A 17,987-nucleotide genomic window follows, 5' to 3' on the forward strand; every position below is an offset into this window, starting at 1 on the left:
AATGTTAATAAATATAATTTCACCTTATAAGAATTGTGTGTATATGTGTATGTATGTATGTATGTATGTGTGTGTATATGCTTATATAGATATGTACATACAAATGAATCTAATATAAATTATATGGAAATGCCAAATCAAAGAGATACATATCTATCTGTACACAATAAAACAAATACAAATATAAAGAAGCACCAATTATCAAGTTCCTGCTTTGTACAAAAACAACATGTTTGATTCTGGAAAGAACACAATCTCTAGTTGAAATATAGATCCCTACCATCAAGGATTTAGTGATATAGAAAAGGAGAGAAACATGTAGAACAGAATGCTATTTTACTTATGCATATATATATATATAATTACATGATTTTGTAACTCTAATGTACTTTGTGTATATATATATATATACATATATAATAAGCATATATATATTTATGTATACAAACATATATATGTTAGCCTTTGTAGCATTACATCTATGCATAATTATACAATCAATATTTATATATTAGCAAAATTACATTAGAGTAACAAAATCAAAATCTGAAGTTGTTCTTATCAGGAAGTCATTAACAACTGGGAACATTAAGGAAAGAAACACAAAAAGTTGTCACTAGAGCAAAGCTTTTAAATCTGGATAGGAATACAATAGTTGGGGGTGGGTAGGAGGAAAATATATTCCAGAACAATCTGAGTAAGTGTATAATGTGTGTTCAAATTTGTCTTGAGAGTAAAGTGTGAGGAGAGAAATGGTGTGTCACTTATAAGATCTTGAATAGTAGACATAAATGGAGAGAGAGGTGAGAGAGAATACAAGCAAGCAAGATAGTCTTTGCTTTTAAGGAGCTTATATTATCATGAGAGAGGACAATAAATAAAAAGGATATGCATGGGAATAGGGTAGGGAGGGGAGAATACAAATTTAGCTAAAAAGTTAGATTGGGAGGTAAAAACAGGAGAGTCCAAGTTCAGATGGAATGAAGATGTTTGTAGGAAAGGACCTTGGAGAAGAGACTGTAAGAAGTTGGATGAAGGCTAAGTTCTAACAGGTTAAGGCAAAAGAACTGGAATTTTAATATTACCTGGATGATAAGAGAAAGTCTTTTAAGATTCTTGATCAGACTCGGATATAAGAAGGTTTGGATAATCCATCTTATATCTGAGTCTGATCAAGAATCTTAAAAGACTTTCTTTGCATGTGAGCATGTGAGTATATATATATATGTATATATATGTATATGTATATATATACATATATATATATATATATATAAATTTAAATACCAGTAATTTCTGGTTTAAAATTCTAAATATGTACATGTTTATATATATATATATATATATATATATATATATATATATATATATATATTTAAATATATATATATATAAACATGTATGGATACATACATATATATTCATACTTTAGATATCCAAATTTATGAGTTTTAGAGGTTTCCTTATTGCAAATATACAACCATCTTTTAAAAACCATCTTCTCTCTTCTCAGAAAAAATACTCTTATTCTTTTTAATAAAAATAATCATATTCTAACATTTCTACATAAAAAATAAAAATATATTTGAAATGTAAAGTCAAAAAGTAACAATCTCAAAGCAAAATTTCTCTTGCATCAGATCTATTTCAATGTAATTTCTACCTAAAACCATAGCCCTAGTGTAATTTCTGATAATTCTGGAGCACTTAGCTGTACCTGTGGCAGTGAAGCACATCTAAATTGGGATGAAAATTTTAATTTTACTTAACTTGCTACAACTTTGGAGTGCGAGAATTTTTCCTTATTTTCTCCTAGCCCAGAACCTTGGAAAAATTATGCAAAGTTTGGATTCTAGGAAAAGTCTTGCATTTAAAGCTAACCTCTTTGGACAGGTTCAGAGAGAGAAAGTCATTTAGTCCAAATTTAGTCTCTGTTCCCAAGGGAGAAGTAAAATAGCTTAAGGATTTATTTTTGAAACTGAAGAAATACTTAGTGGTCCCACTGCTCCTAATTTTCAAATCATTGATGATGTTTTAATATCCTTTTCATTGGATTCAATGAAGTGAGATTGAATGGTATTGTTTGTACAATTAGCTATCTTAATTTATTTTATTATTTTAAATATATAGTTTAACTGTTTTTAGAAAAGCTAGGATTCTTACTACTGATATTCAATATACACATGTAGATGTATGTATGTACATATATACATACATGTATATTCACAAATATATATAAGGTAAACATATGTGTAAATATTTTTATTGTTCTAACATACAATTAAGATATCTACTGTTTTCCTGGTCACAGATTGAAAGACTAACAACATGTCACCAGTACATACAAAGTTGACTTCAAATACTGAAAGGTATGGATTTAGAGTCTGCATCTAACCCTTGCTGTTTTCGTGACCCTAGGCAAGTTATTAAAACTCACAGTTCTCTGACATACTCTCTAAGTTCATTTGTTGTAGAGAAATTACCAAGCTGAATTGTTAGAGGGAGTTTTATGAATCTGGAACTCCCCCTTCAAGTAGTGATATAAACTTTCCTTGAAGACTCCACAATGGGAAACCCCATATCCTCAAATAGCATTTTCAGCTTTTGAACAATTTTGTCCATCATTCCTGTTAACAGATATTTATTAAGGGCTTATTACACAAACTATATCAAGTAAGAAGAGTGTAAAGGAAAACAAAACTGATCTTGTCACAAAGAAACTCATATTCTAGTAAGGAAGACAACCTGAAAATAATTAAGTACATACATACAAGATAATTACATTTTAAATGAGAGTTCATCTTAAAGGAAGGAATTAGCAATAGAAGGGAAACAAGAAAACTCTGCTGAAGAAGTTGGAAATTATACTGATTCATGAAGGATCTCAGGAGAAGCTATAAGCCAGGATCAGAAAAATAACATATGGGCATTTAATGAAAAATCAGGAAAGGGAGTGTGATATGCAAGAATCATCACAAAGACCAGTGTAGCAGAGTATGGGGAAGGAAGTAACATATAAAATGCATGGAATCTGTGACAATTAAAAGCATTCAAAAGATAGTTTCCTAATAATTTAAACATTTTATTAATAAGGTCAACAGATTATTAATAAAAGGATGGTCACTTAGTCATTTCTTATAGACCAAGGACATCTAATGGCAGTAGGATCAAATTTATATGCCCTTCAAAGAAGAGTTTCTGAGGGGTGTCTAATCACTGTGACTGAGAGTTAGGCTATTCTGGGGGAATATGACTTATGTCACTCAAATTTTCATCAAAGACTTATCGATTTCCTTATCACCTCTCTTGATTATAAGGAGAATCAACAATTTTTCAGGACCTGTCTGAACAAACACAATGAACAGGAGTATACTCATTAGCCTAAACTTAGAATATCTTTTATTATCTGATTAGATCTTGGCCTAGGTAAATCTTCAAAAGACATTTCCCATACTGTTTGATTTCTGGATGAGAAATTTTAAAAGGGAAAAACCATGATCCTAATATAATAATTATTTTTAAGAATAAGAAAGAAATATACAATTATAATACAATATAAAAAGGAACTAGAGTATTGAAAGGTTTGAAATGACAACAAAAGATTGGAGGGTCAGAGGGTTTATTAGAAAAGATTTTATTAATAGAGAGATATTGAAATTTGTTGAGTGGCAGGGAGTGACATGGTCTGACTTGTATTTTCAGGCAGTTGTGTGGAAGATACACTGGAGTGGAGAGAAACTTGAAGTGGGAAGACAAGTAGAAGACCAATACAATCATCTAATAAAGAGGGTCTGAGTTAGGGTGGCAAATGTGAGAGAGGAAAGAAGGGAATATATAGGGAAAATGCTGTGAAGACAAATAAGACAAGACTTGGCAACAGATTGGATATATGAGATGGATATGAGAGAGGTGTTCAACCAATCAATCAATAAGCAGAAGTGGGAAAAAGCAGAATGCTAAGTATGGGAACAGCCAGGGAAAATACGTGAGTATGGAGATAGAATGTTGTATATGAAGAATAGTAATGAGATTGGATTGTCACTGGATTGTCAGGAAGATGGGGGGAATGGAGCAATGTGTAGAGTGTAAGAAGAATGGAAAACTAGGAAGGATCCATAATTATGGTGGTTTTTGAATGTCAAACAGAAGATTTTATATTTCATCCTAGAGATGGTTCACCAGAGTTTACTGAATGGGGCTACATATGATTGAGGATGGCAATGATATTTTAAACCTGTCTGACTGGGAGAATAGTGATGAGATCAATAGTAATAGAAAAGTTGTGGAAAAGGTAAGGGTGAGGGAAATAATGAGTTCTGTTTTGAACAAATAGAATTTGACAACCCTGCCAGACTTCTATTTCAAGATCTTCAAAAGGAAGTTTTTAATGAAATACTGGAACTCAGGAGAGAGAATAATTAAGGCCGAATGAAATAAATCTGATAATCATCTAAGTAGAATTGATCATTGAACACTTGAGAGCTTATTTCATCTCCAAATGAGATTGTAGAAAAGAGAAAAGGACTCAGGATAGAGCCTCAAAGAACACCCACAGTTTATAGGCATTTTTTGGATTAAGATGCAGCAAAATTAAAATTGTTAGGAAGTTTTCTTGTCATTCTACTCTTCTCTATCAATCTGAAATTTGTTTCTCTGAAAGTTTGAATCATAGGATTTAAATCTGGAAAGGTCTTCAAAGATTATCTGTTTCAAGCCCTTTATTTATTAGATGTGGAAACTGAGATTCAAAGTAAAAAAAGAAAGAATTTCCCCAGAGTAACACAGATACTAAGAAGCAGAAATAGAAATTAAGCTGTCATATGATCAAATCCAGTCTTTAAAAAACTGCTCTGTACTGTTACTGCTACATTCTTCCTGAATAAATAGACTTAGTTTAAGCCACTTTTCAAATAATAGACCATCAAATATGGAAAGTTCTGTCAAAACTCCCACTACTTTTCTCCATGCTATTTATCTCCATTTTTTTCAAATGACTCATCCCAATTCACTCAGCCTCCTGGTTGTCTTTCTCTGAGCTCATTCAGTGCTATTAGCTCCTCCCAAATATCTTGCCAAGAACTGAATGCAACACTCCACATATGATTGGAAAAGAAAAAATAAAGAGTAATGATAACCTGCTTTTTCTAGATACTTACAGTATGACCTTTATTAGGAATACCTGCCTTAGAAAGGTAGTGTAGATATATGGGTAAAGATTTGAATTCAGAGTCAAGTTGTAAATTCTAATCCTGTTTATGACATAAACTTGCTTCAAACTTAATGAAAATTATTGAGGCCATCATCTATGAATTCTCTCTGCTCCACTCATTCTCACTTCACATCTTTACATGATTTTTTCTTTTATATGATTCATACTTTACATCTTCCCCCATCATCTCTATCTTCATCCTTGACAGACATTAAGGGGTGACTGCTCTCCTTGACCAACAAACACCCCCAGGGCCAATTCAGTCCTTTTGCTTTCCATTTTCTGCAGCATATTCCCTCCCCCACTATCATTCCTCTATCATTCCCTCCCCCCAATAAATTTTATTCTCTCTCATAACCAGTTCTTTTTACTCTGTTCAAACTGATATCTAACCTTCCATTCAGCCAAATCAGTCTCTTCCAAAATTCTCATTGATTTCCTAATTGCTAAATCAAATGGCCGTTTCCCAAGTCTTATTCTTTTTAATCACTCTTTTCTCTTTGATAGTTTCTTCTCCCTAAGTTTTTTGAAATTATTCTTTTCTGCTTCTCCTCATAATTCATGTGAGATTTTTTTCCTTCTCAGTCTCTTTTGCTAGAAATTAAACTTGGTTACACTTACTTCCTGTGAGTGGTATCAATGACTTTCTTCCTTTCCTTTATACATTCTTTCATTTGATGATGTTATCATTTCCCATGAATCAATTACTAAGTCTATGCAGAGAATTCTCAGATCTATTTATCTAGCCCTAATCTCTCTCTTGACCTCTAGTGCTATACCTCAAAATACCTTTTGGGAGACCTTGAATTGGATTACTTAGGCAGGTATCTAAAACTCAGCATGTCCTAATTAAAACTCATTATTTTTACTTTAAAACTTTGCCTTTTTCCAACTTTCCTATTACCATGGGAAAACCAATACCCCCCCATTCATCCAAACTTAATTCCTCTTGCACTGTTTTACTGGGGTTTATAATTTCTACTTTCAAAACATTTTCCACACATGTCCTCTTCTTTCCATTGAAATAGCTGCCATCTCTTGACTAGATTTTTATAAAAGCCTCCTAATTGTTCTTTCTGCTTCATGCCTCTCCCCATTATAGTCTATATTTCACTCAGTTGGCAAGATGATTTTTTCCTAAAAAAAAAAAAACAGAAAAAAAAACTACATTGTCCTGTCCATACTAGTTAAAGTCCAATGTCTCTCTTTGATACACTATCTCTCCCCCCATTCCTGGAATGTTCTCCCTCTTCATCTCTACCTCCTATCTTCTTTTCAAAACTTGGCTCAAACCCACTTTTGCAAGAAATTTCTTGAATTTTCCACTCTTTTTGATATTTATTCAAATTTGTCCAGCAGATATTTATATCAAACATATTAGATATATATATATATATATATATATAGTTGTTTGTGTGCTATCTTCTTCATTGTAATGTTAATTTCTCAAAGGCAGTGGTCATATTTTTGACTTTTTTATATAATTATTCCTTATGCATAGTGCCAGCACATAGCTAAATGCTTGAATTGATTAGATTTTGCTTAGCATATTTGCTATATGATTCCTGACAAATCCCATACCATTTTCTTACCCCAGAATAAACTTTAAGTCTATGAATTGGAGAACATTTTCTGGTTACCTATAGCAAAATAATAATAGAAATGATGACAATCATGATCAAGATGATAATGGTAACTTTTTGTCACACTTTAAGTTTTGCAAAGTGATTTATAGTCAGTCTTCCACAATTATCTTGAGTGGAAGTTCTATTACCAATATGAAACTAAGGCAGCCTTTAGTTATTTGTCCATATAAACTAGTCATTATCTGGGGCTGGATTTTAACTCAAATCTTCCTTATGAACCAAAAAAAATTAAACAAAAATATAAAACAAAAACAATTTAATTAAACTTTTATCACTGCTTTGACTACTATCTTGTCATATCTAGATAATTTTTCCTTTGAACTATTTTGTAGCTACTCTTCTATGCCTTCTACTTGTGAGATATATTTGCTTTTCCTGAATCTAAGACAAGACTTTATACTTATCCTTATTAAATTACATTTTAAGTGATTTTAACCTGTTTTTAACCTGTTGAGATATTTTTGGATACTCACAATGTTTCAAATCATCCACAAAATTGATATTTTCTACCTATATCTAGTTCTAAACTATTTCTAAAAATGTTGAACAGACCTGAATAAAGATGGAAGATAAAAATCTCAGATAGAAATTTCCTTAGGTTTTTTTTTCAATTAAGTCATTCAACCAGTGAATAATTCCACAAATTATATTATCATCTAGTCTTATCTATTCATTTTTCCATACAATCATCTTCTCCTTCATCTCCAGTCCTGAAATACTTTTTTCTATGTTCATTCAAATATCATCGACAATAACTAAGTAATCCAGTTTCTTATGTCTTTCTGAAAACTGGAATTCAGTTTATCAAAACTTTTGGACTCAGGTTATTCTCTCTTTCTGTTGTTTCTCTTTCATCCTATATTTCCAGTCCAAGGATCAATCCCATTTGTAGAGAGGAAAACACAAAACAAAAGTTTAATAGTTTTCCCTTCATTTTTCCATTATTATGAGGAGATATAAGTGAAGATAGGAAATTATCTGTTAATAAAAGGAATGCTACAGTGTAGAATAAATAAAAAACAGTAATAATGAATCATGACAAAAGCTATATGAGGTGATAGTACATGTAGTTATCAAAACATGTATAATGATTATAGTTATATTATTGAATTTTTTGAATATTCTTCTAAAATAAAAATATTAATGTTTCTAAAATTGTTTTGCATTATTCATATCATCAGAAAAAATTGAACTATTATTAAAAGACACTAAACTTGGAACTAGAGATTCAAATTAGTATCATTCATTTTCTGCTTGTTACTTTAAACTATTGAGAATTAACTGGTTTAAACTGTTATCATAAATTTTGTTACTAAGGCCAACTTTAAAAACTGAGAAATCTATTTGCAGTCAAAACAGAGTATCTGTCTGTCTGTCTATCTATCACTTAAAAGTAGCATGAAAACTGTATATGGATGAACAGTCTACAGAAATGAGATATAAGCAGAAATTTGTTATATCAATCTTGACATAATTCATTAAATCTCAATAATCTTCAATTCTATATTTTCATAATTTTAATAACTTTACATATTGTTCTTACCACTGCCAAATCATATGGTGAATATGAAGTATTAACTTAGTTATTGGTGTAGGTACATATATTTTTCAAATGCAGTTTCTTGAGAAATTTCTGAAAATTCTTAACAAATTTAACAACTAATCCAGTTTAAAGGATTGTGAAAATAAATGTTCAAGGACATAAAATACTTAACAGAGGTACAGTTACTGAGACTTCCTATTACAAATATGATAATTTGTGTAACACATTGGAACAGGTAACAAGTTTAAAGAGAAATAACCCAAGATTTTCAGTATTCAAGAATGTAGTTTATGAAACAGACTAGAATATTTATGATCTATTTTATATAAACAAGAGACTTTCTTGAGCAGGTTCATTTTGGAAAAAAGAATAAAAGGAATTAAGGAAGGAAAGAGGAAGAGTAAGAAAGAAAGAAAGAAAGAAAGAAAGAAAGAAAGAAAGAAAGAAAGAAAGAAAGAAAGAAAAAGAAAGAAAGAAGGAAAGAGAAAGAAAGAAAGAAGGAAGGAAGGAAGGAAGGAAGGAAGGAAGGAAGGAAGGAAGGAAGGAAGGAAGGAAGGAAGAAAAATGCAAACATTTATTGAATAAAATTTGATTTTTTCACTTTTTTGCAAACAATAACTTTACCAAAAGTTTTATGGATATTAAACCAATGAAATTCTACTTCTAATTCCACTATTTTCCATTTTCAACAAGACAATGAATTTATAAGTTCTTAAAATGATACTTTTTGATATATATTGTCTCTATAATTCATATTTTGGTTGGTGAACAGATTTTACTTGGGCTTTGGAAATGTGAATTTTGAAAGGTAAAATTGCATTTTAGAGCATAGGAGAAATCCCTCATCCAATTATTATCAGCTCACAAATTTGGACCTTAGTTAATTAACTGTACTCTTTAGAATTTTACTGAGAAATGAAGTCAATTTAAAATTAAATTAATTAAATTAAAATGTATTCGAAATCTGATTGATCAAAACCCATTAATTTCAGTTCTGCTGGTTCAGGCCAGCACTGCCTTGTGTTGTGACCTGATATTGCTGTCACCCAAAGTAGTTAAGCAGTTTGCATTAAAATGAACAAGCATCGTAACCTAAAAATGAAAAAAAAATCATTAAAATGACCTAAAAATTATATGCAATAATATAACCAAGTTATACATAAAACTAGGGATATATACCTTGTATTAGCCTAACAATATAGTTATACAGAATCTACACTTGCTACACTTATCTTCATCAACATGACCTTACCAGCAACTAAAAACTAACAAATGCAAAGTTATTGTCTTTACACCAAAACCCGTTCTTCATTCTTTTTTCATTATTTCTTCAAGTAATAGTACAATTTCCCTGGCTTTTATGTTAAAATGTTATTTCTTTTTTGATGACCTAGAATTCTAATAGAGAAAAACAGAAATTATTTAATGGCTCTGGAATGTAATTCCTTCACCTGAAAGTGAAGTTGATGTCAAATTCTTCAGCAAATCCTCAAAATATCAATTAATCTCTCTTTGAAACTATCTAAAGATAGTTTTCCTATCTTTAAAAGGGTATTGGATTAGATTACCTCCAAGATACCTTCCAGTTCTAAATCTAAACATCTGAAATCTGATAGGGAGGTATAATATAACCATGACGGGGGACTTTATTCAGAAAATAGTCTAGATCTTTTTTTCTCTCTCCCTGTGTTTGTCTGTGTGCGTGTGTGTGTGTGTGTGTGTGTGTGTGTGTGTGTGTGTGTGTGTGTATCTTTCCCCTTTTGTATTTCTTCATTCAGAAGTTTTGTTGCAGTGAGGGCCAAGTTGAAATGACATATCATAATTGCATAATGGGGCAAATCAATAGAGCTTTAGGATTTTCTCCAATTTTCTAAAGCAGCATGTGAAAGGGAGCAAAGAAAGATGATGTTGGGAGTGATCAAAAGCAGAACCTTGGCAGGGAAATACTGGTGACATGCAAGAAATCAAGTGACTCCAGGTAAAAGGGCAGGGTCAAGTTGAACTCAATTTTGAAGGGGCTCAAGATTGGGAAAAAAGAGGAATATTTAGCTAATGGATGGAGTAAAGACTTAGTAGAGAACTGAAGAGTTGAGGGACCAGAGATCATGTAACATGTTTCTTATGATGTTCCTTCTTCATGTCTGACTACTACTTCATGGTTTACTTTGCTAAATCATTGTCCTCCTTTTATCCTTCCATCTGTTTGTGATTGTAGAACTAAGGAGTCTTTCCTTGGCATTCTTCATTGAATAAATCCTTTCTCTTCTTAACTCTCTCTGTTTCTGGGGGTGGTTTGTTGGCTCTGTACAAAGCGTGCCATACTTAGAATTGGAAACTTTCTTTGAACTCTCCCGGAGTTCAAAATTTAGTTGTGTGATGCTGGTCATATTACTTATTTTGTATCAGGGTTCCATAAATATGGTGCAGAATGAAATAGCAAACCTCCAGTACATTTGCCATTAACACTCCAAATGTAGTCAAAAAGAATCAGGTGCAAATTAAATAACAAACAACAACAACAAATTTCGTTCATGGTTGACCAAAAAGTATTCTGGCCTGATCTCTCTTTGAAGCTCTCAAATCATATTTCCAAAAACTTGCTGAGAATCTATTTCTCATTTGGTCTAGAAAGCTCAAATGCAATACTGATTTTTTTTCTTCTCCACACCATTCAACCAAATAGTTACCAAGTTTTTTTTTTTTGTTTGTTTTCTTTTGTTGTTTTAGATTTTTGCAAGGCAATTGGGGTTAAGTGGCTTGCCCAAGGCCACACAGCTAGGTAATTATTGTCTAAGGCCAAATTTGAACTCAGGTACTACTGACTCCAGGGCCTGTGCTCTATCCACTGTGCCACCCAACCACCCCCATTTACCAAGTTCTAAGGAGTCTACTGCCATTTTCCCATTCTTCTCCCCTCACTTTATATAAACAAAATCTCATTAGGACCTAGCTTACTTCTCACCAAGATTTTTATAACTTTCTTCCTTGTTTTCTTATTTAATTCATCCACCAAACTACTGCTAAAATTATCTTACTAAATCATAAATTTATCATATTTTAGTATGATTGACACAATAATTACTTAGATAAATTGTCTTATTTGATCCCAGCAATTTCCTTGGATACTGGAGATATAGTCCAATAAATGTTATTAAAATTCCCATTTTTTAAATAAAGAACCTGAGGCTCAGAAGCAAAATGACTTGTTCAAAGTCACAAAAGCAGTAAGAATAGGAAATGGAATTTGAATCCTGTTCATCCTGACTCAAATCCAGCACACTATCTGTCACATGCTTTTTTGGATTTGCAAGGCAATGGGGTTAAGTGACTTGCCCAAGGTCACTCAGCTAAATCAGTATTAAGCGTCTGAGGCTGGATTTGAACTGAAGTCCTCCTGATTCCAGGGCCAGTACTCTATATACTATGTTACCCAGCTGCTTCAATCTGCCACATCTTAATAAGTGCTCAAAAAAACCTTCTATGAATCCATATTCCTTACAGAGATAGATACAAATGACTTATATGACTTATTCTGTTATTTAAGACCACTGAAATTCTGACTGCAGCCTAGGGTCAAATTAATTAACACTATTTCTACTCACATAATCTCTATGCCCACCAAACTAGACTGCTAATTATTTTGTCCTATCCTACCTCACACACACACATACACACACACACACACACACACACACACACACACACACACACACAAACACATAGAGACAAGATATAATTATAGGATCATAAGGTATAATGAGAAAGGTCATTAGAAGGCATTGATTCCAACCATTTCATTGAATAGATGAGGAAATGGAGACCAAAAAATGTTGATTGACTTATCCAGGTTAAAACTTCTACTGAATGTCTGAAGCAGAATTTGAATCCAGATCTCTCTGTCTCCAAGACCAATATTCTCTCCATTATTCCATGCCATATCCTCATAATTTTAGAATCATTCTTTTTTGTATTAACATAAATAATGTACAGCCAGTATATAGTTTGTCAAAAGTTTTACTTGTTACTTCATTCGATCCTTTGAAAAGTCATACTAGGTAGTTGCTATTATTATTTTCAGTTTAGAGATAAGGAAATTAGGGAGTTTAATCATTTTTCTTGGGTCAGTCTGCTAAAGTGCCTAAGACAGGACAAGAACTCAGATAATATTAATCCAAGTTCCACATGTATGCCATACTCCCCCACCTAAGTCCACTACAACATGAAGAATTTTAGTACTGGGCAGTACTAAAATGAACCTGGGAAGCCTTTTATTTCAATGATTGAAAAGAATTATTTTTATTTAATTAGTTTTAGTAGTTTTTGATTGTGCCTATAGGAGAGAATTATTTCCAAATTATATCTTGTGGGGGGTCATAGTAGTAGATTATCTTTATTACATTCCTCTTCCCCATTATTCTATTATCTGTATCTCTTTATATAGCAATATGTTTATATAAGTAAATATACAACTGAAGTATGAAGACCAACTACATAGATTCATTGAAGGTTATGCCCAGAAGAAATCTTAGAACTCATCTAACCTATTCCCTTTATTTTGGAGATGATGAAAATGTATCTATGAAGGTTGAAACTACTTACCCAGATGTTAGTGGATTTGGATCTAAATCCTTTGACCCATGTCCAATATTTCTTCTATTATAGGAGACTGCTATTAAAACTATCTTTGCTATTTCATATTTTAAGTATAGCCAACATATTGAGAAGGGAAATAGACCATTGTACAGAATCTGGAACAAAGCTGAGGTTTGCCAGTTTCACTAGGAAACAATTTGCAATATTATTTTCATACAAATAAGGATCTTAAATTTAGAAATGATGGAAATATGCTTGCTAAGTTGATGAGGCAATGTATTGGTTTATAATTCTGTACCCTACCATATGAAACAACTTTAAGATCATTTGCAAGCATGGTTTTGAATGGGGGGAAGAGAATGATAAGATAATGATAAGCGACAGAGACCACGATAGAGAGAAAGAAATAGTTTCTAGATAACCCTAAATAGTCAAAGCTACTTGCATATTGCCCTTATCACTCCTTAAACCAAAGCATTTTAGAGGAGCTTTATCTACATAAATTATGATTTTTTTAGAGTTAAGAATCCTTTCTCCTAATAGGGTTTTAGGCAAAGAATCATTTGAGAAGATGATTTGCCTTTAACTGAGGATAATTCAAATCGTGTTTATCAAAAAGAGTATTTTCTAGATCCCTGAGTCAAGCAACAAATATATTCCCAGTAGCCATATGATAGGAGAAGACTTAGTTCCTTAGCTAAGCCTGTTTCTTCAAAAGTTAACAAAACAAGCCTTTTTTCCCTGATTATACAAAATATTTCCAATGAGATGGTTATTTATAGCTTGAGGGAACCTTTCTAAGGACTTCAATAGTTTCACTCCAATAGGGAAATATGTCAAGCAGGACGATCAAATACTTTGAGTCATTCTATAGAAATAAGTCATGCACTAGTGGTCGAAGGATAGGGCAACTAGGTAATTTAGTGTATAGAATTCCAGACCTGGAGTCAGGAAGACAAGTGCTAAGATTTGGTCTCACTTATTGGTGTGTGAATTTGAGCAAGTCAATCAACCTTGTCATCTTTGGTCCTTAGTCATAATCTGGATTGGAGAAAGAAAAAACAAATTACTCTAGTTCTTTGCCAAGAAAACCTCAAATGGACTCACAAAAAGTCAGACATTCCTGACCAGACTCAATAACAACAAAACAAAATGCCAAAGCCCTCTTTCCCACCAGCAGGGAGTTAGAATATCAACTTACCACCAATTCCTGAGGATTTTCTCTTCAGCATGAAATAGCAGTAGTCTTCACCCAAGATCCAAGACTCACCAATCCTCCCCTAACCTAATAAGGAATCTTGTCTCTTCTTATTGTGAACCTTCCCCCCCTTCCCAATAAAATTTGCTCCCTCTACTTTCTTCCTGCCAACTATAACTTGTACTTGGTTCTTCCTTGCATTTCTATTTGAAAACTTGAACCACACTTCAAACTCCATGAAAATACCATCCTACCTCTGACTAAAAGGGAGGGGAAGGACTTTAGGAGGTGTAATTCTAGGAAGCAAGGTCAGTTGGATAAAGAGGAGACAATTACATTGTTTCTGTGCTAAGAGATAATTGCAGCAGCATAAGGGTCTTCTTTTTATATTGTGGACAATTGTGTTCTTTCAGTTATCTAAGACTTCTAATCTAATTGACATGTTCTTCTCACACTTTCTCATTATTTATATTCAAAAAAATGGTTAAATATAACAATTCTCTCTCCCTAAAGAAAAGCAAATAATTTGGAGGTTAAAAAAAATAGTACAAATAAAAAGTAGTGATGACCGAAACAAGTGTGGTAACCATATGGGGAAAAGAATGGGGTACAGATGTAGAAGTAGGACTGGAAAATTAATTGGATATGTGGGTGAAGATGGAATCATGAGTACTGGAGGAGGGCAATTTTGCCTCTCCTCCAAGTCTGAAATTTAGAAGGAGCAAAATGTTTAGGTAATAGCCTTTCAATTGTACATTTAAAACGTGTTATGTTTACATTCCACTTCATCAACAGCATGGAATGACCTAAGATTAGCACTCATCAAGAAGAATTAAAGAAGGAAGTTAGAACAAGGCATGCCTCTTTCTACCAACCACACACCAAAAGAGCTTCCCCCTCTCCCCCCACTTCCCCATATGGTCTCTCTAGCAGCAGATTAGCTGTGCTATATAATCTATTTTCCCATAGAGGTTGATTAGTGGTTCAAATCTCCCCCCATTGATCAGTCTCTCAGAATGTTACCCATGAGTACAATGTCAGGAATACCCCCAATAAGATACTAATATTCTGTAGCCCCTACTTAGGATCTCCTTACCCTTTAAAATTAATTTAAATCAATGGTTTCTTATATTATTTACAAAAAGGTATCATAAAAGTTCATTGAAGGCAGCTGATGATTATTTTGAATCCCCGAATTTCTAGTTATATCTCTAAGTGAGGGAGAGAAAAAAGAAGTGATTAATTTAGGTTTTCAAGCTTGACAAGTGACTGAATGTTACCTTTAATAGCAATAGAGAAATTCAGTGATAGTGAAAGTTTTAATGGAAAGATGAAGAATTTAATTATGAACATATTTAATTTCAGATGCCAACAGCACATTCAAATTGAGATGGCCAACAGACAATCCAAAATTTTGGATAAGTTCTTAGGGGGCTGTTGGGTCCTGGGCAAATCTAAATGGGAATTATTTGCACAATTGTAATATTTGGATGCTTATGAATTTTATCCCAAATCCAAAGTCCAAAGTCTCTCCTCACTGGTGGAGGTCATTGATCTGTATCTGTGTGAGAGGAGAGGCAAAGCCAGAAAGGCTCTCCTTGGTCCTTCAGAACACTTCTAACCTGCAAATTCGAAAGAGAAGATTTATGAACACTGTCTTCAGAACCATGAAGGGAGGAATTCTGAGGAAAAAAAGTCGACATGTAAACTTTACATCATGTCCTTATAATCAACTTGTTATGCTATACACCAGAGAATGTTACCCTTAAGGTCTTGAGATCTAGAACTCTCTCTCTCTCTCTCTCTTCCTTTCCTAGTTGAGCTGAGTAATCTCGCTCCAAAAGGAAGAAATCCTTCAATCTGCATTGTCTTTTATATTCTCATATTTATACTTTCTCTTAATTTCTGTTTGCTATTGATTAGGATAAATTGGTTTCTTTACAATTTTCTATAAGTATTCACTGTAAAACTGGTATAAAATTAATATTTGATAAGAAAGTTGTCAAACTTTGGATATAAGCTTGAACTTCCTTTTCTTTTTAAGAAATAGCATCAATCAACCTCAGACACTTAGTAATTACCTAGCCATGTGGCCTTGGGCAAGCCACTTAACCCCATTTCCTTGAAAAATCTAAAAAAATAAGATAAAAAAGTAATAGCAATCAGAAATTTGCTTAAACTATAAAATCACATACCCTAGACTAATAATATTTAAAGGATCATTTATCTATAATTATAACGCAGTACTTGCTCTCATCCAGGAGACATATGACCAGCTTCTGGAATCCAATCTTCTGCTTCCTCTCCTGACAGGAATTAAAGTATCTCTTAATAATGTTTGTCCTTTTTTTCCAGAAGAACAACATCAAGGAGGTGATACCATGACAAGAACATGAATTGGATTTGGTTGGGGAAGGGGGGTGCTGTAGTAAGTCACCCAACTCACTTTTTCCTCCAGAGTCATCTGGGTCCAGTAGCCATATATGAATCAAGATGGCTGGAGATGGCCCTGAATGAGAGGCAATCTAGGTTAAGTGACTTGCCCAAGGGCACACAGTAAGTGGCATGTGTCTGAGGCTGGATTTGAAAGCCTGTCCTCCTGAATCCAAGACCAGTGCTCTATCCACTACACCACCCCAAAAATTTGTCTTGCAGAAGGATGGCAGAGGAGATGTAAAGATCTACTTCTTCTTGCCTCCCTTCCAGTAAAATTGAGTCAAGTTTGCTCCGTAATTCTATAGCTAGATTAGAAAGAATGAAGAAAGAAGAGAAAAATTCAAAGGATAGACATTTGAAGCACACTCACAGTTAAGAACTAGAAAAATAGATCAGTAAAGAGACTAAGAAATTGCTGGGATAGAAAAAGAAAAGAAGCAGTAGAAAGCAGAGTGACAAATAAAGTCATGATAAAGTCAAATAGGACTAAAACTGATGGTAAGTATAGATATATTTTTAGTGTGTAGACAAATTTATTAGGGAAAAACCTTGGAATTTCAACACACACATACACACACATACAGAACATACATACACACACACATATCCCAAGTTAGAACATAGAAGGAATACCTTATTGGAATAATCATTACATAAAGTTCCATTGGGAAGAATGTGTAAAAACAGTTATGATTATTGCCTATGCGTCTTTTTCACTGACAGTAAATTGGTTGGGATTCATCTAGGAACAAGATCAATTCTAGAACTCCATTAGTTTAAGTAGGATACACATAATTTTACACATTTGTTCAAAGTGGAGCATGTCCTTCCAATGCAATTCTGCTCCTTCCTCGCTATGGAGATATATGTTGAAGTTATGGAATTTACACATATTGAATTTCAAGTTTTCTTAATATGAAAAAACAACGGTTGGTGCTGTGTGTGTGCATGGCAATTTTTCAGCATGTAAAGTCTCTATTTCTCAGTTATAGAGGAATATAAAGTGTAACTCTCCAACATTTTAACTGTAGACATGGTTCTTTACTTTCAATTTATCAGGCTAAATTTCTCTTAACATCAGCAGAAAACTAGCACATAAAAAGGAGGGCATAAGTACATAATAACTCATTCTCTATTGCCAATTTCATACCAAATATTGAAAACAAAGCAAAAAAAATTCCCATGAAACCAAACTAAAAGAACCTATAATTTAATCCTTACCTCTGCAGGATGGTTTTATATTGTTAGAAAATTAAGCCTAACTATAATTTTCATAGTACTTCCACAAGTCTATGCAGCAACTATTTCCATGAAAGGAGAATGATGACAGAGGTGAAATGAGGCAAATTCCTCATGACATCA

General features: G+C 32.9%; 1 long non-coding RNA gene across 1 annotated transcript in view; it reads right to left on the reverse strand.

The window, feature by feature from the left end:
- Positions 1-14,452, reverse strand: part of LOC141502616 (uncharacterized) — a 27,753-nt gene extending 13,301 nt beyond the window's left edge. Inside the window, exon 1 of the long non-coding RNA XR_012472602.1 lies at positions 14,193-14,452. This is a non-coding gene — a long non-coding RNA (uncharacterized LOC141502616). The remainder of the gene's footprint in view (positions 1-14,192) is intronic.
- Between the last annotated feature and the right edge of the window lie 3,535 nt (positions 14,453-17,987).

Source organism: Macrotis lagotis, chromosome X (genome assembly GCF_037893015.1).
Source record: "Macrotis lagotis isolate mMagLag1 chromosome X, bilby.v1.9.chrom.fasta, whole genome shotgun sequence".
In the NCBI taxonomy this organism is placed as follows: domain Eukaryota; kingdom Metazoa; phylum Chordata; class Mammalia; order Peramelemorphia; family Peramelidae; genus Macrotis; species Macrotis lagotis.